The following is a 22,234-nucleotide window of genomic DNA, read 5'->3' as shown; positions in this document are numbered from 1 at the left end:
GGCACTAGGCAGACCCAGGCAAGTGAGGTAGCATTTTTATCGGGAGACCCGGGGGAATGCTGGGTGGGTTGAAATTTGTTGATCCACGCAGATTCCAGAACTTTCCACCACAGAAATGTGAGGAAAATGCATTTTTTTGTCAATTTCGTAGATTTGCAAGGGATTCTGGGTAATAAAACCTGGTGGTAGGCAGTCGAGTCACCCCATCATGAATTCCCCTGGGTGTCTAGTTGTCAAAAATGTATAGGTTTGCTAGATTTCCCTAGGTGCCGGCAGAGCTAGGGTTCAAAAACAAAAGGTAGTCTCTTTGTCCAAAAAGGGCACGATTTCACTGGGAAATTGAGGTGCGACCACATTGCGTTTTGCGCTGTTTCCTGTCACAGGCACTAGACAGATCCAGGCAAGTGAGGTAGCATTTTTATCGGGAGACCCGGGGGAACGCTGGGTGGGTGGAAATTTGTTGATCCACGCAGATTCCAGAACTTTCCACCACAGAAATGTGAGGAAAATGTGTTTTTTTTGTCAATTTCTTAGCTTTGCAAGGGATTCTGGGTAGCAGAACCTGGTGGTAGGCAGTCGAGTCACCCCATCCTGAATTCCCCTGGGTGTCTAGTTTTCAAAGATGTATAGGTTTGCTAGGTTTCCCTAGGTGCCGGCAGAGCTAGGGTTCAAAAACAAAAGGTAGTCTCTGTGTCCAAAAAGGGCACGATTTCACTGGGAAATTGAGGTGTGACCATCTTGCGTTTTGCGCTGTTTCCTGTCACAGGCACTAGGCTGACCCAGGCAAGTGAGGTAGCATTTGTATCGGGAGACCCGGGGGAATGCTGGATGGGTGGAAATTTGTTGATCCACGCAGATTCCAGAACTTTCCACCACAGAAATGTGAGGAAAATGCATTTTTTTTGTCAATTTCTTAGCTTTGCAAGGGATTCTGGGTAACAGAACCTTGTAGTAGGCAGTCGAGTCACCCCATCCTGAATTCCCCTGGGTGTCTAGTTTTCAAAAATGTATAGGTCTGCTAGGTTTCCCTAGGTGCCAGCAGAGCTAGGGCTCAAAAACAAAAGGTAGTCTCTTTGTCCAAAAAGGGCACGATTTCACTGGGAAATTGAGGTGCGACCATGTTGCGTTTTGCGCTGTTTGCTGTCACAGGCACTAGGCAGACCCAGGCAAGTGAGGTAGCATTTTTATCGGGAGACCCGGGGGAACGCTGGGTGGGTAAAAATGTGTTGATCCACGCAGATTTCAGAACTTTCCACCACAGAAATCTGAGGAAAATTCATTTTCTTTGTCAATTTCTTAGATTTGCAAGGGATTCTGGGTAACAAAACCTGGTGGTAGGCAGTCGAGTCACCCCATCATGAATTCCCCTGGGTGTCTAGTTGTCAAAAATGTATAGGTTTGCTAGATTTCCCTAGGTGCCGGCAGAGCTAGGGTTCAAAAACAAAAGGTAGTCTCTTTGTCCAAAAAGGGCACGATTTCACTGGGAAATTGAGGTGCGACCACGTTGCGGTTTGCGCTGTTTCCTGTCACAGGCACTAGGCAGATCCAGGCAAGTGAGGTAGCATTTTTATCGGGAGACCCGGGGGAACGCTGGGTAGGTGGAAATTTGTTGATCCACGCAGATTCCAGAACTTTCCACCACAGAAATGTGAGGAAAATGCATTTTTTTGTCAATTTCGTAGATTTGCAAGGGATTCTGGGTAACAAAACCTGGTGGTAGGCAGTCGAGTCACCCCATCATGAATTCCCCTGGGTGTCTAGTTGTCAAAAATGTATAGGTTTGCTAGATTTCCCTAGGTGCCGGCAGAGCTAGGGTTCAAAAACAAAAGGTAGTCTCTTTGTCCAAAAAGGGCACGATTTCACTGGGAAATTGAGGTGCGACCACGTTGCGTTTTGTGCTGTTTCCTGTCACAGGCACTAGACAGATCCAGGCAAGTGAGGTAGCATTTTTATCGGGAGACCCGGGGGAATGCTGGGTGGGTGGAAATTTGTTGATCCACGCAGATTCCAGAACTTTCCACCACAGAAATGTGAGGAAAATGTGTTTTTTTTGTCAATTTCTTAGCTTTGCAAGGGATTCTGGGTAGCAGAACCTGGTGGTAGGCAGTCGAGTCACCCCATCCTGAATTCCCCTGGGTGTCTAGTTTTCAAAGATGTATAGGTTTGCTAGGTTTCCCTAGGTGCCGGCAGAGCTAGGGTTCAAAAACAAAAGGTAGTCTCTGTGTCCAAAAAGGGCACGATTTCACTGGGAAATTGAGGTGTGACCATCTTGCGTTTTGCGCTGTTTCCTGTCGCAGGCACTAGGCAGACCCAGGCAAGTGAGGTACCATTTTTATCGGGAGACCCGGGGGAACGCTGGGTGGGTAAAAATGTGTTGATCCACGCAGATTTCAGAACTTTCCACCACAGAAATCTGAGGAAAATTCATTTTCTTTGTCAATTTCTTAGATTTGCAAGGGATTCTGGGTAACAAAACCTGGTGGTAGGCAGTCGAGTCACCCCATCATGAATTCCCCTGGGTGTCTAGTTGTCAAAAATGTATAGGTTTGCTAGATTTCCCTAGGTGCCGGCAGAGCTAGGGTTCAAAAACAAAAGGTAGTCTCTTTGTCCAAAAAGGGCACGATTTCACTGGGAAATTGAGGTGCGACCACGTTGCGGTTTGCGCTGTTTCCTGTCACAGGCACTAGGCAGATCCAGGCAAGTGAGGTAGCATTTTTATCGGGAGACCCGGGGGAACGCTGGGTAGGTGGAAATTTGTTGATCCACGCAGATTCCAGAACTTTCCACCACAGAAATGTGAGGAAAATTCGTTTTTTTTGTCAATTTGTTAGATTTGCAAGGGATTCTGAGTAACAAAACATGGTGGTAGGCAGTCGAGTCACCCCATCATGAATTCCCCTGGGTGTCTAGTTGTCAAAAATGTATAGGTTTGCTAGATTTCCCTAGGTGCCGGCAGAGCTAGGGTTCAAAAACAAAAGGTAGTCTCTTTGTCCAAAAAGGGCACGATTTCACTGGGAAATTGAGGTGTGACCATCTTGCGTTTTGCTCTGTTTCCTGTCGCAGGCACTAGGCAGACCCAGGCAAGTGAGGTAGCATTTTTATCGGGAGACCCGGGGGAATGCTGGATGGGTGGAAATTTGTTGATCCACGCAGATTCCAGAACTTTCCACCACAGAAATGTGAGGAAAATGCATTTTTTTTGTCAATTTCTTAGATTTGCAAGGGATTCTGGGTAACAAAACCTGGTGGTAGGCAGTCGAGTCACCCCATCATGAATTCCCCTGGGTGTCTAGTTGTCACAAATGTATAGGTTTGCTAGATTTCCCTAGGTGCCGGCAGAGCTAGGGTTCAAAAACAAAAGGTAGTCTCTTTGTCCAAAAAGGGCACGATTTCACTGGGAAATTGAGGTGCGACCACGTTGCGTTTTGCGCTGTTTCCTGTCACAGGCACTAGACAGATCCAGGCAAGTGAGGTAGCATTTTTATCGGGAGACCCGGGGGAATGCTGGGTGGGTGGAAATTTGTTGACCCACGCAGATTCCAGAACTTTCCACCACAGAAATGTGAGGAAAATGTGTTTTTTTTGTCAATTTCTTAGCTTTGCAAGGGATTCTGGGTAGCAGAGCCTGGTGATAGGCAGTCGAGTCACCCCATCCTGAATTCCCCTGGGTGTCTAGTTTTCAAAGATGTATAGGTGTGCTAGGTTTCCCTAGGTGCCGGCAGAGCTAGGGTTCAAAAACAAAAGGTAGTCTCTGTGTCCAAAAAGGGCACGATTTCACTGGGAAATTGAGGTGTGACCATCTTGCGTTTTGCGCTGTTTCCTGTCGCAGGCACTAGGCAGACCCAGGCAAGTGAGGTAGCATTTGTATCGGGAGACCCGGGGGAATGCTGGATGGGTGGAAATTTGTTGATCCACGCAGATTCCAGAACTTTCCACCACAGAAATGTGAGGAAAATGCATTTTTTTTGTCAATTTCTTAGCTTTGCAAGGGATTCTGGGTAACAGAACCTTGTAGTAGGCAGTCGAGTCACCCCATCCTGAATTCCCCTGGGTGTCTAGTTTTCAAAAATGTATAGGTCTGCTAGGTTTCCCTAGGTGCCAGCAGAGCTAGGGCTCAAAAACAAAAGGTAGTCTCTTTGTCCAAAAAGGGCACGATTTCACTGGGAAATTGAGGTGCGACCACGTTGCGTTTTGCGCTGTTTCCTGTCACAGGCACTAGACAGATCCAGGCAAGTGAGGTAGCATTTTTATCGGGAGACCCGGGGGAATGCTGGGTGGGTGGAAATTTGTTGATCCACGCAGATTCCAGAACTTTCCACCACAGAAATGTGAGGAAAATGTGTTTTTTTTGTCAATTTCTTAGCTTTGCAAGGGATTCTGGGTAGCAGAGCCTGGTGATAGGCAGTCGAGTCACCCCATCCTGAATTCCCCTGGGTGTCTAGTTTTCAAAGATGTGTAGGTTTGCTAGGTTTCCCTAGGTGCCGGCAGAGCTAGGGTTAAAAAACAAAAGGTAGTCTCTGTGTCCAAAAAGGGCACGATTTCACTGGGAAATTGAGGTGTGACCATCTTGCGTTTTGCGCTGTTTCCTGTCGCAGGCACTAGGCAGACCCAGGCAAGTGAGGTAGCATTTTTATCGGGAGACCCGGGGGAATGCTGGGTGGGTTGAAATTTGTTGATCCACGCAGATTCCAGAACTTTCCACCACAGAAATGTGAGGAAAATGCATTTTTTGTCAATTTCGTAGATTTGCAAGGGATTCTGGGTAATAAAACCTGGTGGTAGGCAGTCGAGTCACCCCATCATGAATTCCCCTGGGTGTCTAGTTGTCAAAAATGTATAGGTTTGCTAGATTTCCCTAGGTGCCGGCAGAGCTAGGGTTCAAAAACAAAAGGTAGTCTCTTTGTCCAAAAAGGGCACGATTTCACTGGGAAATTGAGGTGCGACCACATTGCGTTTTGCGCTGTTTCCTGTCACAGGCACTAGACAGATCCAGGCAAGTGAGGTAGCATTTTTATCGGGAGACCCGGGGGAACGCTGGGTGGGTGGAAATTTGTTGATCCACGCAGATTCCAGAACTTTCCACCACAGAAATGTGAGGAAAATGTGTTTTTTTTGTCAATTTCTTAGCTTTGCAAGGGATTCTGGGTAGCAGAACCTGGTGGTAGGCAGTCGAGTCACCCCATCCTGAATTCCCCTGGGTGTCTAGTTTTCAAAGATGTATAGGTTTGCTAGGTTTCCCTAGGTGCCGGCAGAGCTAGGGTTCAAAAACAAAAGGTAGTCTCTGTGTCCAAAAAGGGCACGATTTCACTGGGAAATTGAGGTGTGACCATCTTGCGTTTTGCGCTGTTTCCTGTCACAGGCACTAGGCAGACCCAGGCAAGTGAGGTAGCATTTGTATCGGGAGACCCGGGGGAATGCTGGATGGGTGGAAATTTGTTGATCCACGCAGATTCCAGAACTTTCCACCACAGAAATGTGAGGAAAATGCATTTTTTTTGTCAATTTCTTAGCTTTGCAAGGGATTCTGGGTAACAGAACCTTGTAGTAGGCAGTCGAGTCACCCCATCCTGAATTCCCCTGGGTGTCTAGTTTTCAAAAATGTATAGGTCTGCTAGGTTTCCCTAGGTGCCAGCAGAGCTAGGGCTCAAAAACAAAAGGTAGTCTCTTTGTCCAAAAAGGGCACGATTTCACTGGGAAATTGAGGTGCGACCATGTTGCGTTTTGCGCTGTTTGCTGTCACAGGCACTAGGCAGACCCAGGCAAGTGAGGTAGCATTTTTATCGGGAGACCCGGGGGAACGCTGGGTGGGTGGAAATTTGTTGATCCACGCAGATTTCAGAACTTTCCACCACAGAAATGTGAGGAAAATTCGTTTTTTTTGTCAATTTGTTAGATTTGCAAGGGATTCTGAGTAACAAAACATGGTGGTAGGCAGTCGAGTCACCCCATCATTAATTCCCCTGGGTGTCTAGTTGTCAAAAATGTATAGGTTTGCTATGTTTCCTTAGGTGCTGGCAGAGCTAGGGCTCAAAAACAAAAGGTAGTCTCTTTGTCCAAAAAGGGCACGATTTCACTGCGAAATTGAGGTGCGACCACGTTGCGTTTTGCGCTGTTTCCTGTCGCAGGCACTAGGCAGACCCAGGCAAGTGAGGTAGCATTTTTATCGGGAGACCCAGGGGAACGCTGGGTGGGTGGAAATTTGTTGATCCACGCAGATTCCAGAACCTTCCACCACAGAAATGTGAGGAAAATGTGTTTTTTTTGTCAATTTCTTAGTTTGCAAGGCATTCTGGGTAACAGAACCTGGTGGTAGGCAGTCGAGTCACCCCATCCTGAATTCCCCTGCGTGTCTAGTTTTAAAAAATGTATAGGTTTGCTAGGTTTACTTAGGTGCCGTCAGAGCTAGCGCTCATAAACAAAAGGTAGTCTCTTTGTCCAAAAAGGGCACGATTTCACTGGGAAATTGATGTTTGACCACGTTGCGATTTGCGCTGTTTCCTGTCGCAGGCACTAGGCAGACCCATGTAAGTGAGGTAGCATTTCTATCGGGAGACCCGGGGGAACGCTGGGTGTATGGAAATTTTTTGATCCACGCAGATTCCAGAACTTTCCACCACAGAAATGTGAGGAAAATGTGTTTTTTTGTCAATTTCTTGGCTTTACAAGGGATTCTTGGTAACAAAACCTGGTGGTAGGCAGTCAAGTCACCCCATCCTAAATTCCCCTGGGTGTCTAGCTTTCAAAAATTTATAGGTTTGCTATGTTTCCCTAGGTGCCGTCAGAGCTAGGGCTCAAAAACCAAAGGTAGTCTCTTTGTCCAAAAAGGGCACGATTTCACTGGGAAATTGAGGTGCGACCACGTTGCGTTTTGCACTGTTTCCTGTCGCAGGCACTAGGCAGACCCAGGCAAGAAAGGTAGCATTTTTATCCGGAGACCCAGGGGAACGCTGGGTGGGTGGAAATTTGTTGATCCACGCAGATTCCAGAACTTTCCACCACAGAAATGTGAGGAAAATGAGTTTTTTTGTCAATTTCTTAGATTTGCAAGGGATTCTGGGTAACAGAACCTGGTGGTAGGCAGTCGAGTCACCCCATCCTGAATTCCCCTGGGTGTCTAGTTTTAAAAAATGTATAGGTTTGCTAGATGTCCCTAGGTGCCGGCAGAGCTAGGGTTCAAAAACAAAGGTAGTCTCTTTGTCCAAAAAGGGCACGATTTCACTGGGAAATTGAGGTGCGACCAGGTTGCGTTTTGCGCTGTTTCCTGTCGCAGGCACTAGGCAGATCCAGGCAAGTGAGGTAGCAGTTTTTATCGAGAGACCCGGGGGAACGCTGGGTGGCTGGAACTTTGTTGATCCACGCAGATTCCGGAACTTTCCACCACAGAAATGTGAGGAAAATGCATTTTTTTTGTCAATTTCTTAGCTTTGCAAGGCATTCTGGGTAACAGAACCTGGTGGTAGGTAGTCGAGTCACCCCATCCTGAATTCCCCTGAGTGTCTAGTTTTCAAAAATGTATAGGTTTGCTAGGTTTACCTAGGTGCCGTCAGAGCTAGCGCTCATAAACAAAGGTAGTCTCTTTGTCCAAAAAGGGCACGATTTCACTGGGAAATTGAGGTGCGACCACGTTGCGTTTTGCGCTGTTTCCTGTCGCAGGCACTAGGCAGATCCAGGCAAGTGAGGTAGCAGTTTTTATCGGGAGACCCGGGGGAACGCTGGGTGGGTGGAAATTTGTTGATCCACGCAGATTCCAGAACTTTCCACCACAGAAATGTGAGGAAAATGCGTTTTTTTGTCAATTTCTTAGCTTTGCAAGGGATTCTGGGTAACAAAACCTGGTGGTAGGCAGTCGAGTCACCCCATCATGAATTTCCCTGGGTGTCTAGTTTTCAAAAATGTATAGGTTTGCTATGTTTCCCTAGGTGCCAGCAGAGCTAGGGCTCAAAAACAAAAGGTAGTCTCTTTGTCCAAAAAGGGCACGATTTCACTGGGAAATTGAGGTGCGACCACGTTGCGTTTTGCACTGTTTCCTGTCGCAGGCACTAGGCAGACCCAGGCAAGAAAGGTAGCATTTTTATCCGGAGACCCAGGGGAACGCTGGGTGGGTGGAAATTTGTTGATCCACGCAGATTCCAGAACTTTCCACCACAGAAATGTGAGGAAAATGAGTTTTTTTGTCAATTTCTTAGATTTGCAAGGGATTCTGGGTAACAGAACCTGGTGGTAGGCAGTCGAGTCACCCCATCCTGAATTCCCCTGGGTGTCTAGTTTTAAAAAATGTATAGGTTTGCTAGATGTCCCTAGGTGCCGGCAGAGCTAGGGTTCAAAAACAAAGGTAGTCTCTTTGTCCAAAAAGGGCACGATTTCACTGGGAAATTGAGGTGCGACCAGGTTGCGTTTTGCGCTGTTTCCTGTCGCAGGCACTAGGCAGATCCAGGCAAGTGAGGTAGCAGTTTTTATCGAGAGACCCGGGGGAACGCTGGGTGGCTGGAACTTTGTTGATCCACGCAGATTCCGGAACTTTCCACCACAGAAATGTGAGGAAAATGCATTTTTTTTGTCAATTTCTTAGCTTTGCAAGGCATTCTGGGTAACAGAACCTGGTGGTAGGTAGTCGAGTCACCCCATCCTGAATTCCCCTGAGTGTCTAGTTTTCAAAAATGTATAGGTTTGCTAGGTTTACCTAGGTGCCGTCAGAGCTAGCGCTCATAAACAAAGGTAGTCTCTTTGTCCAAAAAGGGCACGATTTCACTGGGAAATTGAGGTGCGACCACGTTGCGTTTTGCGCTGTTTCCTGTCGCAGGCACTAGGCAGATCCAGGCAAGTGAGGTAGCAGTTTTTATCGGGAGACCCGGGGGAACGCTGGGTGGGTGGAAATTTGTTGATCCACGCAGATTCCAGAACTTTCCACCACAGAAATGTGAGGAAAATGCGTTTTTTTGTCAATTTCTTAGCTTTGCAAGGGATTCTGGGTAACAAAACCTGGTGGTAGGCAGTCGAGTCACCCCATCATGAATTTCCCTGGGTGTCTAGTTTTCAAAAATGTATAGGTTTGCTATGTTTCCTTAGGTGCTGGCAGAGCTAGGTCTCAAAAACAAAAGGTAGTCTCTTTGCCCAAAAAGGGCACGATTTCACTGCGAAATTGAGGTGCGACCACGTTGCGTTTTGCGCTGTTTCCTGTCGCAGGCACTAGGCAGACCCAGGCAAGTGAGGTAGCATTTTTATCGGGAGACGCAGGGGAACGCTGGGTGGGTGGAAATTTGTTGATCCACGCAGATTCCAGAACATTCCACCACAGAAATGTGAGGAAAATGTGTTTTTTTTGTCAATTTCTTAGGTTGCAAGGCATTCTGGGTAACAGAACATGGTGGTAGGCAGTCGAGTCACCCCATCCTGAATTTCCCTGCGTGTCTAGTTTTCAAAAATGTATAGGTTTGCTAGGTTTACCTAGGTGCCGTCAGAGCTAGCGCTCATAAACAAAAGGTAGTCTCTTTGTCCAAAAAGGGCACGATTTCACTGGGAAATTGATGTGCGACCACGTTGCGTTTTGCGCTGTTTCCTGTCGCAGGCACTAGGCAGACCCAGGTAAGTGAGGTCGCATTTCTATCGGGAGACCCGGGGGAACGCTGGGTGTGTGGAAATGTGTTGATCCACGCAGATTCCAGAACTTTCCACCACAGAAATGTGAGGAAAATGTGTTTTTTTGTCAATTTCTTGGCTTTGCAAGGGATTCTTGGTAACAAAACCTGGTGGTAGGCAGTCAAGTCACCCCATCCTAAATTCCCCTGGGTGTCTAGCTTTCAAAAATGTATAGGTTTGCTATGTTTCCCTAGGTGCCGTCAGAGCTAGGGCTCAAAAACCAAAGGTAGTCTCTTTGTCCAAAAAGGGCACGATTTCACTGGGAAATTGAGGTGCGACCACGTTGCATTTTGCACTGTTTCCTGTCGCAGGCACTAGGCAGACCCAGGCAAGAAAGGTAGCATTTTTATCCGGAGACCCAGGGGAACGCTGGGTGGGTGGAAATTTGTTGATCCACGCAGATTCCAGAACTTTCCACCACAGAAATGTGAGGAAAATGAGTTTTTTTGTCAATTTCTTAGATTTGCAAGGGATTCTGGGTAACAGAACCTGGTGGTAGGCAGTCGAGTCACCCCATCCTGAATTCCCCTGGGTGTCTAGTTTTCAAAAATGTATAGGTTTGCTAGATGTCCCTAGGTGCCGGCAGAGCTAGGGTTCAAAAACAAAGGTAGTCTCTTTGTCCAAAAAGGGCACGATTTCACTGGGAAATTGAGGTGCGACCAGGTTGCGTTTTGCGCTGTTTCCTGTCGCAGGCACTAGGCAGATCCAGGCAAGTGCGGTAGCAGTTTTTATCGAGAGACCCGGGGAACGCTGGGTGGCTGGAACTTTGTTGATCCACGCAGATTCCGGAACTTTCCACCACAGAAATGTGAGGAAAATGCGTTTTTTTTGTCAATTTCTTAGCTTTGCAAGGCATTCTGGGTAACAGAACCTGGTGGTAGGTAGTCGAGTCACCCCATCCTGAATTCCCCTGAGTGTCTAGTTTTAAAAAATGTATAGGTTTGCTAGGTTTACCTAGGTGCCGTCAGAGCTAGCGCTCATAAACAAAGGTAGTCTCTTTGTCCAAAAAGGGCACGATTTCACTGGGAAATTGAGGTGCGACCACGTTGCGTTTTGCGCTGTTTCCTGTCGCAGGCACTAGGCAGATCCAGGCAAGTGAGGTAGCAGTTTTTATCGGGAGACCCGGGGGAACGCTGGGTGGGTGGAAATTTGTTGATCCACGCAGATTCCAGAACTTTCCACCACAGAAATGTGAGGAAAATGCGTTTTTTTGTCAATTTCTTAGCTTTGCAAGGGATTCTGGGTAACAAAACCTGGTGGTAGGCAGTCGAGTCACCCCATCATGAATTTCCCTGGGTGTCTAGTTTTCAAAAATGTATAGGTTTGCTATGTTTCCTTAGGTGCTGGCAGAGCTAGGTCTCAAAAACAAAAGGTAGTCTCTTTGCCCAAAAAGGGCACGATTTCACTGCGAAATTGAGGTGCGACCACGTTGCGTTTTGCGCTGTTTCCTGTCGCAGGCACTAGGCAGACCCAGGCAAGTGAGGTAGCATTTTTATCGGGAGACGCAGGGGAACGCTGGGTGGGTGGAAATTTGTTGATCCACGCAGATTCCAGAACATTCCACCACAGAAATGTGAGGAAAATGTGTTTTTTTTGTCAATTTCTTAGGTTGCAAGGCATTCTGGGTAACAGAACATGGTGGTAGGCAGTCGAGTCACCCCATCCTGAATTTCCCTGCGTGTCTAGTTTTCAAAAATGTATAGGTTTGCTAGGTTTACCTAGGTGCCGTCAGAGCTAGCGCTCATAAACAAAAGGGAGTCTCTTTGTCCAAAAAGGGCACGATTTCACTGGGAAATTGATGTGCGACCACGTTGCGTTTTGCGCTGTTTCCTGTCGCAGGCACTAGGCAGACCCAGGTAAGTGAGGTCGCATTTCTATCGGGAGACCCAGGGGAACGCTGGGTGTGTGGAAATGTGTTGATCCACGCAGATTCCAGAACTTTCCACCACAGAAATGTGAGGAAAATGTGTTTTTTTGTTAATTTCTTGGCTTTGCAAGGGATTCCTGGTAACAAAACCTGGTGGTAGGCAGTCAAGTCACCCCATCCTAAATTCCCCTGGGTGTCTAGCTTTAAAAAATGTATAGGTTTGCTATGTTTCCCTAGGTGCCGTCAGAGCTAGGGCTCAAAAACCAAAGGTAGTCTCTTTGTCCAAAAAGGGCACGATTTCACTGGGAAATTGAGGTGCGACCACGTTGCATTTTGCACTGTTTCCTGTCGCAGGCACTAGGCAGACCCAGGCAAGAAAGGTAGCATTTTTATCCGGAGACCCAGGGGAACGCTGGGTGGGTGGAAATTTGTTGATCCACGCAGATTCCAGAACTTTCCACCACAGAAATGTGAGGAAAATGAGTTTTTTTGTCAATTTCTTAGATTTGCAAGGGATTCTGGGTAACAGAACCTGGTGGTAGGCAGTCGAGTCACCCCATCCTGAATTCCCCTGGGTGTCTAGTTTTCAAAAATGTATAGGTTTGCTAGATGTCCCTAGGTGCCGGCAGAGCTAGGGTTCAAAAACAAAGGTAATCTCTTTGTCCAAAAAGGGCACGATTTCACTGGGAAATTGAGGTGCGACCACGTTGCGTTTTGCGCTGTTTCCTGTCACAGGCACTAGGCAGATCCAGGCAAGGGAGGTAGCAGTTTTTATCGAGAGACCCGGGGGAACGCTGGGTGGCTGGAACTTTGTTGATCCACGCAGATTCCGGAACTTTCCACCACAGAAATGTGAGGAAAATGCGTTTTTTTTGTCAATTTCTTAGCTTTGCAAGGCATTATGGGTAACAGAACCTGGTGGTAGGTAGTCGAGTCACCCCATCCTGAATTCCCCTGAGTGTCTAGTTTTCAATTTTTTTTAGGTTTGCTAGGTTTACCTAGGTGCCGTCAGAGCTAGCGCTCATAAACAAAGGTAGTCTCTTGTCCAAAAAGGGCACGATTTCACTGGGAAATTGAGGTGCGACCACGTTGCGTTTTGCGCTGTTTCCTGTCGCAGGCACTAGGCAGATCCAGGCAAGTGAGGTAGCAGTTTTTATCGAGAGACCCGGGGGAACGCTGGGTGGGTGGAAATTTGTTGATCCACGCAGATTCCAGAACTTTCCACCACAGAAATGTGAGGAAAATGCAAATTTTTTGTCAATTTCTTAGCTTTGCAGGGGATTCTGGGTAACAAAACCTGGTGGTAGGCAGTCGAGTCACCCCATCATGAATTCCCCTGGGTGTCTAGTTTTCAAAAATGTATAGGTTTGCTATGTTTCCTTAGGTGCTGGCAGAGCTAGGGCTCAAAAACAAAAGGTAGTCTCTTTGCCCAAAAAGGGCACGATTTCACTGCGAAATTGAGGTGCGACCACGTTGCGTTTTGCGCTGTTTCCTGTCGCAGGCACTAGGCAGACCCAGGCAAGTGAGGTAGCATTTTTATCGGGAGACGCAGGGGAACGCTGGGTGGGTGGAAATTTGTTGATCCACGCAGATTCCAGAACATTCCACCACAGAAATGTGAGGAAAATGTGTTTTTTTTGTCAATTTCTTAGTTTGCAAGGCATTCTGGGTAACAGAACGTGGTGGTAGGCAGTCGAGTCACCCCATCCTGAATTTCCCTGCGTGTCTAGTTTTCAAAAATGTATAGGTTTGCTAGGTTTACCTAGGTGCCGTCAGAGCTAGCGCTCATAAACAAAAGGTAGTCTCTTTGTCCAAAAAGGGCACGATTTTACTGGGAAATTGATGTGCGACCACGTTGCGTTTTGCGCTGTTTCCTGTCACAGGCACTAGGCAGACCCAGGGAAGTGAGGTAGCATTTCTATCGGGAGACCCGGGGGAACGCTGGGTGTGTGGAAATTTGTTGATCCACGCAGATTCCAGAACTTTCCACCACAGAAATGTGAGGAAAATGTGTTTTTTTGTCAATTTCTTGGCTTTGCAAGGGATTCTTGGTAACAAAACCTGGTGGTAGGTAGTCAAGTCACCCCATCCTAAATTCCCCTGGGTGTCTAGCTTTCAAAAATGTACAGGTTTGCTATGTTTCCCTAGGTGCCGTCAGAGCTAGGGCTAAAAAACCAAAGGTAGTCTCTTTGTCCAAAAAGGGCACGATTTCACTGGGAAATTGAGGTGCAACCACGTTGCGTTTTGCGCTGTTTCCTGTCGCAGGCACTAGGCAGACCCAGGCAAGTGAGGTAGCATTTTTATCGGGAGACCCGGGGGAACGCTGGGTGGCTGGAACTTTGTTGATCCACGCAGATTCCGGAACTTTCCACCACAGAAATGTGAGGAAAATGAGTTTTGTTTGTCAATTTCTTAGCTTTGCAAGGGATTCTGGGTAACAGAACCTGGTGGTAGGCAGTTGTGTCACCCCATCCTGAATTCCCCTGGGTGTCTAGGTTTAAAAAATGTATAGGTTTGCTAGGTTTCCCTAGTTTCCGGCAGAGCTAGGGTTCAAAAACAAAAGGTAGTCTCTTTCCCCAAAAAGGGCACAATTTCACGGGGAAATTGAGGTGCGACCATGTTGCGTTTTGCGCTGTTTCCTGTCACAGGCACTAGGCAGACCCAGGCAAGTGAGGTAGCATTTTTATCGGGAGACCCGGGGGAACGATGGGTGGGTAGACATTTGTTGATCCACGCAGATTCCAGAACTTTCCACCACAGAAATGTGTGGGAAATTCGTTTTTTTTGTCAATTTCTTAGATTTGCAAGGGATTCTGGGTAACAAAACCTGGTGGTAGGCAGTCGAGTCACCCCATCATGAATTCCCCTGGGTGTCTAGTTTTCAAAAATGTATAGGTTTGCTAGATTTCCCTAGGTGCCGGCAGAGCTAGGGTTCAAAAACAAAAGGTAGTCTCTTTGTCCAAAAAGGGCACGATTTCACTGGGAAATTGAGGTGCGACCACGTTGCGTTTTGCGCTGTTTCCTGTCACAGGCACTAGGCAGATCCAGGCAAGTGAGGTAGCATTTTTATCGGGAGACCCGGGGGAACGCTGGGTGGGTGGGAATTTGTTGATCCACGCAGATTCCAGAACTTTCCACCACAGAAATGTGAGGAAAATTCGTTTTTTTGTGTCAATTTCTTAGATTTGCAAGGGATTCTGGGTAACAAAACCTGGTGGTAGGCAGTCGAGTCACCCCATCATGAATTCCCCTGGGTGTCTAGCTTTCAAAAATGTATAGGTTTGCTATGTTTCCTTAGGTGCTGGCAGAGCTAGGGCTCAAAAACAAAAGGTAGTCTCTTTGTCCAAAAAGGGCACGATTTCACTGGGAAATTGAGGTGCGACCACGTTGCGTTTTGCGCTGTTTCCTGTCGCAGGCACTAGGCAGACCAGGCAAGTGAGGTAGCACTTTTATCGGGAGACCCGGGGGAACGCTGGGTGGGTGGAAATTTGTTTATCCACACAGATTCTACAACTTTCCACCACAGAAATGTGAGGAAAATGTGTTTTTTTTGTCAATTTCTTAGTTTTGCAAGGGATTCTGGGTAGCAGAGCCTGGTGATAGGCAGTCGAGTCACCCCATCCTGAATTCCCCTGGGTGTCTAGTTTTCAAAAATGTATAGGTTTGCTAGGTTTCCCTTGGTGCCGGCAGAGCTAGGGTTCAAAAACAAAAGGTAGTCTCTTTGTCCAAAAAGGGCACGATTTCACTGGGAAATTGAGGTGTGACCATGTTGCGTTTTGCGATGTTTCCTGTCGCAGGCACTAGGCAGACCCAGGCAAGTGAGGTAGCATTTTTATCGGGAGACCCGGGGGAACGCTGGGTGGGTGGAAATGTGTTGATCCACGCAGATTCCAGAACTTTCCACCACAGAAATGTGAGGAAAATGTGTTTTTTGTCAATTTCTTAGCTTTGCAAGGGATTCTGGGTAACAGAACCTGGTGGTAGGCAGTCGAGTCACCCCATCCAGAATTCCCCTGGGTGTCTAGTTTTCAAAAATGTATAGGTTTGCTAGGTTTCCCTAGGTGCCGGCAGAGCTAGGGTTCAAAAACAAAAGGTAGTCTCTTTCCCCAAAAAGGGCACGATTTCACTGCGAAATTGAGGTGCGACCACGTTGCGTTTTGCGCTGTTTCCTGTCGCAGGCACTAGGCAGACCCAGGAAAGTGAGGTAGCATTGTTTTCAGGAGACCCGGGGGAACGCTGGGTGGGTGGAAATTTGTTGATCCACTCAGATTCCAGAACTTTCCACCACAGAAATGTGAGGAAAATGCGTTTTTTGGTCAATTTCTTAGATTTGAAAGGGATTCTGGGTAATGGAACCTAGTTGTAGGCAGTCGAGTCACCCCATCCTGAATTCCCCTGGGTATCTAGTTTTAAAAAATGTATAGGTTTGCTAGGTTCCCGTAGGTCTTGGCAGAGCTAGGGTGCAAAAACTACAGGTAGTCTCTTTCCCCAAAAAGGGCACGATTTCACTGCGAAATGGAGGTGCGACCACGTTGCGTTTTGCGCTGTTTCCTGTCGCAGGCACTAGGCAGACCCAGCCAAGTGAGGTAGCATGTTTTTTCAGGTGACCCGGGGAAACGCTGGGTGGGTGGAAATTTGTTGATCCACGCAGATTCCAAAACTTTCCACCACAGAAATGTGAGGAAAATGCGTTTCTTTTGTCAATTTCTTAGCTTTGCAAGGGATTCTGGGTAACAGAACCTGGTGGTAGGCAGTCGAGTCACCCCCTCCTGAATTCCCCTGGGTGTCTAGTTTTTAAAAATGTATAGGTTTGCTAGGTTTCCCTAGGTGCCGGCAGAGCTAGGGTGCAAAAACTACAGGTAGGCACTTTGCCATAAAAGGGTCAATTTTTAACTGCAAAATTGAGGTGTGACCACGTTGCATTTTGCGCTGTTTCCTGTCGCAGGCACAAGGCCGACCCACACAAGTGAGGTACCGTTTTTATCGGGAAACTTAGGGTAATTCAGATTTGTAAATCAACTGTTATTACCAATTGAGTTTTTATGCATTTCTCCCTTCCCAATGAAAGACATTGTGTAAAAAAAAAATCTTTTTAAAAAATGACCAATAATTCTCATGCTAGTATGAGTATTCCCAATTTTGAAAATGTGCAATTATATACTGTTTCTAAACTCTATAATTTGTACCCAATTCAGAAATACATAGGTATCTTTCATACCGATTATTCCACATATACATTTTCCAAGAATAAGTGCTCTATACCCAGTAAATAAAAAAATACCATTGCAAGTTGCTGCTCAGTTTTTGGATCTGGGTTCGTCGGGTTCTTGGTGAAACTACAAGTCCTATATATCCCCACAACCAGGAAAGTCTAACAAATGTAACGGTACATTGCTTTCCAAGAGCTGTCAAAATTACAAGAAGTTATAGGTGAAAACGTTGAGACAAAAGGCTGTTTTTTTCAACAAATGTTCAATTATTCCAATATTTAACTGTTAGTTTCTATAAAGAACCCTTCATGGATTTAGACAAATGACCCCTTTCTGAATTCAGAATTTTGTCTTCTTTTCCAAAATGTATAGCTTTCCAGGATCCCTTATTGCTTTCAAACTCATTTCTACCATTAACTGGAAGGAGGTGGAAAGCTCTAAAAATAGCAAAAATAGGCTATGTCCCTGAAAAATGCCAAAACTGTGTGAAAAATGTTGGTTCTCTGACAAAAGACTGTCATTCCCTAAAAGCTGAGAAAATGGAGATTTCAGCCCCACAAACCCTTTTTTGATACCATTTGCAGGGGAAAACCCAGAGGCTTTCATTTGCAGCCCGTTTTTCCCATTTTTCTGAAAAAAACAAAAATGTCACTATATTTTGGTTCATTTCTGGGACCCCTCCAAAGGAATCCACAAACCCTGGGCACCTTTAGAATCCACATGATGTTTGAAGAAAAGGACGCAAATTTGGCGTGGATACTTTATGTGGTCAAAATGTTACAGGGGCCTAAGCGCGCACTACCCCAAATCGCAAAAAAAAGGCTTAGCACAGGAGGGGAAAAGGCCTAGCAGCGAAGGGGTTAAAATTGAAGTTCAATGAAGTGGCAGAGTGTGTCATTAGCCTCCTGGGCTTAATTACACGCACCGCCACTTTGGAAATGCAAGGCTGCATCATATGTACAAAAATGTGGTGCAGCCTTGCATTTCCCCCTGCGATGGCGCTATGTTTAACAAATTAGCTCCAATGCAGACACCCTTGCACCAGAGTGCAAAGGTGTCTGTGTGCAGGGGAGGACTGGTTATGTGTAGGAAGGTGTCCGTTCCTGCACACAAACAATCCTAAAATGCCATTTTGTAACCTTTAGGTGTGCTGCATCATGCAGCACACGTGAAACTTACAAAATGGCATTTTTTAAAAAGGTTTGTTTATGTACAGGAAGGTGCACCTTCCTGTACATAAACAAACCCTGGCATTTTGCTTTTTCCATGTATGCTGCACAAGACAGCACACATGGAAAAAGCAAAAATGAGGAGAAATAATCTATTTCTCCTCGTTTCGCCAACTTTGGCGCTGCCTTTTATGTACGCCACCTTTGTACATAGGGGGCAGCGTCCAATACAATGGCATTTGCAGTGGAACGTCCACCACAACACCCACTGCACGCCTCTTGCACACTAAACATAGCGTGAAAGGGTGCCTTATGTACAAGGCAGCGTTCAGCCACGTTAAGTGGTTAACGCTGCCTTGTACATAAGGCAAGCCCCCTACCGCCATGGAACATCACAAAAAGTGTCAGCGGCTTGTACATGTTCCCCTCTGCAGCCAGAATTACTGATGCCACAGGTTACAATAATTAGTGCGTGGAGCATTAGCACGCCATTATGAAATTTCCTCAGAATAAGGAATAACTGTGTTTGTACACTGTTTCCATACATTTTTCTCCTGGATATAATCTACCTGCTTTTCAATCATGAAATGTGTCCAGATAAAAATAAAATGCAGTATGTTTTTCTAAAAAAATATTTTTGGCCACAAACTCCTGTTAGCAGCATGATCGTAACATGCAAAATCTCATAGTTAGGGCCCAAAAGTGACTCTGAATTCATATAGAATGTTCCAATATTTAACTTTTTTTGTAGTTTTATAGCAGCAAACCAGATTAATGGGTTTTCATTGAGTTCTGTACATGGTGGTCCGGTGAGCACCAAACAACTTTAAAACAAGTGTGTTCATCATATGTCCAGGTGAGCCAATGCGTTCCCGGTTTTCTGGACAGCCACATATGGTACATTTACATTCCATAAATCTCCACAGAACTCATTTAAAGCAAATGGCTGTTCTGCATCCCTGACAATAATCAGGCCCTCCTGCACCCATGCTGGACCTCAATGCTTTAAAACCATACATACCAAAGCCAACAATATTCAAAATCTTCTAGGAACCTATAAGGAGATAGTGCATATACAGAGTGCAAGAATAATGCATTAATAAGCTGGAAATGGCTTTTTCATTGAAAGATCGTGAAAAAGTAAAGCTATTACAGTCAAATGTTCCAGACTAAATGTTGGGTTCATGATGTGAATTAGGAGGGTGAAGATTCACCCTTGCTCAGTATCTCCAGTTGAGAGACACACAAGTGCTTTGGCTTTTACATGGAGGTAGACCCAGGTCCAAAGCAGTTCTCTCTGAAAGGAGCTGTACAGTATGTTGTAGCAATGTGAATGGTTGTAGTATACTTTATTTGATATGAAATATCATAAACGTAGAACACACATAATTCATTTGTAGAATATCCATCATTACATACAACAGATAAATATATAAAATGTACATTAAAAAATATTTACAATAAAAACCATGAAAAACACATCACCTAGAAATAGCAATGTGGAAACAGCGTTAGACTCTAGACAACCTGACTCTTAGCATGCCTAAGCAGCTTTTTACACGTCAACCAGGCGCAACCCAAGTATTTGGCTACCCCGCAAGCCAAGGTGAGGGAAGAGACATTGGTTCTAAAAGTGCACAGCGCCACACTGTAATGCTCAAAACCCAAATTTTTACAGATTGGTCTAAGCCATTTCCTCCTTGCGCCCCCATAGGCTGAACAAGCAAAGAGGAAATGGGGAATAGATTCATTGGGGGCCCGGCATGCAGGACAATTAGCAGATGTCACGGTGCGCTTATTCCAACCTGCTACCAAATCGTTGAGCGGGAGAATTCCTAACCTGAACTTCAAATAGAGCATTCTATCTCGTGGAGACTGTATAAAATCGAGATATTGTTCTAGTTTGTCATCGAGCTTATGCTCTAAAAACTGGACAGTAAGGATCCCCCGGTTAGGTTTACGGGCCTCCTCGTTTTTCACCCAGTCCCAATATGCTTTCTTAATAATTTGCTTTGCTGGTGGAGTCTGGCTGAACCATGCATCCCCATAACCAATTTCTGTTACCAATTGCTTTAGTTTACAGATCCATTTGATCTGATTGCCAGTATCTAAATTAATGATCTCATTCAGCGCAGCGGCATAAGTAGCCAATTCAGGGGTGCTTCTTAAGCGCACCCAAAAAAGTAGCGGACGTAATCTTACAATGTCTTTAATGGAACGCTTTCCCAGATCTTTACGAAGTGGTATCAGTGGGATTGAAGATGGAAGAGAAACCAAACCTCTATAGAACTTATTTTCTGATTTCTCGAGGTCACAGATGTTCTCAAACCCCCATAATTCTGACCCGTAAAGTGCTGAGGGTAATGCTTTCCCATCATAGACCACGAGGGCCGGGGCTACTGGTCTACTGGTGGAAAGCCGCTGTTCTCAAGAATTGCCCCGGACACCCGCTTATGGTTGAGGAGCATTTTGGCCAGATGGGTATTCCACTTCATCGAGTTGTTGACCCGAATACCCAGATAGAAAAAGGACTCTACTATGTCAAGTGGTATGCCATTAAGTGTAATCCCATTCCTAAAGCGTTTAGATGGGGATAGAGTCATCAGTTTTGTTTTATTAGTATTAATCACTAGACCCCGTGAGTCGCAGAACTGACTGAACCTGTCTAGCAGTTCTCTACATGTAGCACAGGTTTGATGATCTGGGGAGTTTTTTCTGGTTGCTGGGCTTCGTAGCGGTAAAGAACAATCCCAACCTATCTATTGTGTCTTGGTAGAATTTAGGAAGGGGAAAGTTCTGTACTCCCTCGACGGTATCACTGAGTAGTTCAAGCTCTATAGACTTCTGCTCTATGAGCTCTATAATGCTATGCAATTTATCCTCCTCCTGTACAACCTTATGCCATTTAAGGCGACGGTTGCAGTTGGAGGGTTTACCTCTTTTTTTTGGTTGACATCCTCGCTACGTTAAGGGACTTAGCAACAGCCCAGTTATTACTCAGCTGCATGCATAAGGGATTGTGGTCACTATCCTGGGTCGATTTAACTTCCATATCCAAGAGATCGGCCCAAATCCGTGTATCCAGCAGGATGTAATCGATCAGTGACGGGCAACTGGGCCTATTGTATGTGTTGGCCCCATTCTGGTCGGAACGTGTCCTGCCATTCACAGCTCTTAAATTATACTCCAGGGTTAGGGCGTTCAGTTGGATAGCCCTTTGTGACCACTTCTTGATTGGGGCTAAACTAAGGGAGGGAATTGCAAATTTGCTGTCCTGCTCCCCAGTACCCAATATATCCTCATTACACAGGGGTTCGTATGTACAATTAAAATCCCTGGCCACAATGGTAGCGGAATTGGGTAGAATGCTGGACAGCTCAGACTCAAGTGCTGCTATGGTTGCAGATCGTTGAGCCCCGGGAGACGCTCTAGCATACACATTAAATATCTCCACATTCAGACCATTTATAGGGCCTTTAACTGTTAGGTGTAGAATATCATTTGAGGGGGTAGTATGCATGGTAGTTAACCAGTTTAGGGAAATGTTTAACCAAATAAGAAGACCCCCCGATGGGCGGCCTTTCCCTGAGCTTGTAGCTGGGATAAAATAAGATGCAAATCCAGTTTGTACAAGGGAACAAAACTCCATGTCTCCTGGAACAAACAGATATCTTGGCTGTCGATAAATTCATTCCACTCTGGCAGCAACAGTTTTTTTTGTAAGCCTGCTATATTCCAAGAGAGGAAGCGGATTACCACTGGGTTGCTTCCCGCAGACCAGACACCTCTAACATCTGCACAGCTAGTACAGACAGCGTTTGGACTCCCCTCCTCCCCTCTTCCTAGCCCCCTACTGAATGAGCAAGGGGCCTCTCCATCACTTTTCTCCCCCTCTGCTTCAATACAAGGATCTGGTAACAGAGCTATATCCAGTCAATCGACTGCGCTCAATCCAGACTCTCTTCCTTCCCTCTTAGATGTCCATATTGGGGAGCTACGAAACTGTATTGCAGAATGCCCAAGGGGAGGGGAGGTACGAAACTCGAGTGCCGCCAGGTTCTCGGCAATTTCAGCATTAAATACCTGGATCTCAATACAGTCAGTCTGCGAGTTTACCCAGTGAGATCCTCCTTACTTTCGCCACATCCTCCCTTATTACCGACCTACAGCCTCTTACATATCGTATCCAGCGTATCACTTTGTTATGGAGGGATTCTCGGCTTTCAAGGCTTTGAGTACTTGTACGTTTTGGAACTTTAGTCATATAAATTGTAGGGAAAGTGTTCCGTATGTGGATATTCCCGCCTAGTGAACCCGAACAAGCCTGCAAGCACTGACCTTCCCTGATAGGA

This window comes from Lissotriton helveticus, chromosome 2_2 (assembly GCF_964261635.1).
Source record: "Lissotriton helveticus chromosome 2_2, aLisHel1.1, whole genome shotgun sequence".
Taxonomy (NCBI): domain Eukaryota; kingdom Metazoa; phylum Chordata; class Amphibia; order Caudata; family Salamandridae; genus Lissotriton; species Lissotriton helveticus.
This window is presented reverse-complemented; position numbering follows the sequence as displayed.